The sequence below is a fragment of the Tupaia chinensis genome, unplaced genomic scaffold (genome assembly GCF_000334495.1).
Source record: "Tupaia chinensis unplaced genomic scaffold, TupChi_1.0 Scaffold143996_1, whole genome shotgun sequence".
Classification (NCBI taxonomy): Eukaryota; Metazoa; Chordata; class Mammalia; order Scandentia; family Tupaiidae; genus Tupaia; species Tupaia belangeri.
In genome coordinates this window covers 1766450-1768248 of record NW_006203847.1, presented here as the reverse complement: position 1 = coordinate 1768248, position 1799 = coordinate 1766450, and the positions used below count along the sequence as shown (strand labels likewise).

General features: G+C 37.0%; 1 pseudogene; it reads right to left on the bottom strand.

Moving 5' to 3' along the window:
• Positions 1-517: 517 nt before the first annotated feature.
• Positions 518-1750, bottom strand: LOC106733526 (ubiquitin-conjugating enzyme E2 variant 2 pseudogene; annotated as a pseudogene).
• Positions 1751-1799: the final 49 nt, after the last annotated feature.

Sequence of the window (1799 nt, the reverse complement as noted above, 5' to 3'; positions counted from 1 at the left end):
ACACATGCCCTGTAGCAAAAATCTCTCTTGAAAAAAACTTTACTTTTCCTGAGGACACATTCCACATTTTATTTACACTTTAAGAGTAACTTTAATCTTGGAATCACATATCCATATACCTATCTCCTTTTTGTTGACTTCACTTCAACTTAAATGCATAGTTTGTTAAACAAAACTGTAAACAAATATTTACCATGTCTGTTACATGTAACAGAGGAACAGCTTTTAACAGAAATTCTATACAATCTTCAACATTTTTAGTATAAATACAGGTATTTAATCAATTTTGAACATATTTTTTATACTATTAGTAGTCAGCATGCACACTGCTTCAAAAGTTAACACAATTGGTGACAATATTCATTGTACCTGCTGCCTTAAACAATTTAGATTGCAGCTCTTTCACTAAGCGAGATGGATAAAGCACACCATTTCTGTTTTTCTTTATTGAGATTTTTTTACTTTTCAGAAATGCATATGCTCACACCACTGCCATCTGACACTTCTTGCCAGGCTTTCATCTTGAAAAGTCGAATTCTATTTCGAGTACTCCACCAGGCTTACGTTTAAATGACAGCGCCTTAACAAGAGAAAACAAAGCAAACAAAACAAAAAAACAAAAACAAAACAAAACAAAAACAACCAAAAAAAACCTGTGCTGCATTTTCCTCTTGTCGCCTCAAAACATAATGTCACCCGAAAAAATATATTAAATATATTCTTACCAATGTTCAGTCATATTTACCAGCTGTAATTCTTTTACTTAATGCATGGTTATTTGCATTGTGATACTTAATTAAGACATTTATATGAGTAGAAGGTTGTCAATTTAAGACAAACTTGAGCTCCTCTAAAATTAATTGTTGTATTTTTTTGGAGAGTTTTTTTTTTTTTTGCTACAGGGCACGTGCTCTTGCCAGACAGGCAGAGAGAGACAGAGAGACAGAAAGCGAGAAATCACCCCCCAGGGGGGATGGCCACTCTGCAATCCCTTCTCCATTCTCCTCTCGGGATCTTGGGCACATACGCACATGCACCCGGTGTGAGTTTTAAGCCACCAGGTCTGGGACTCAAACTGCAGTCAACTACACGGGAGTCCAGCGACATAGCCATTACGCTAACTGCCAAATTATTTTATGGTACGAATTATTTCACATAGCTTCTGTTATCCTCTCTGCCAGGCTGAACTATTTATGGTACCAGGCCATCTTTTCAAGAGCTTCTGTTGGCTTACTTGAGATCTACCTTAGTTCAATAGCTTTTTGGTTTAATCTTCAGATATGGTATTCCAGTCAAAGCCTTGTCCAATAACGAGTATTTCTGATTTCTGATTGTTGTATGTTTGTCCTCCTGGTGCCTGTGAAGCTTCATATTTTCTTCGGGCATCATTAGACATCATGGTCCTTGAAGGACGACTTTAATGCTGTAAGAGTTTTGTGATGTTTCTAACACAGGTATGCTCCATGCATCCACCACCCCACTGGAATAATTTATTGCATTGATATGAATTTTTGTTACAAATCTGATGGAGAAGCTTCTGGGTATTTAGGTCCACATTCTACTTTCAGGCTATATATTCTGTTTTCATAATTTGTCCTTGGTGGACCAATAATCGTACCTTTCCTCCTTGTGTTATGTTTTCATTATCTTTAAGGTCCCAGCAAATAGTACCATCTCCTTTTTGTCTTTCTTCGAATTCTTCCAACAAACGAAAATCGTGAAGATCTTTAACTCCTGTGGAGACTGCCATCTTCTCCCAGCCAGACATAGCCATCTATACACATGGGACGTTCTTTTTC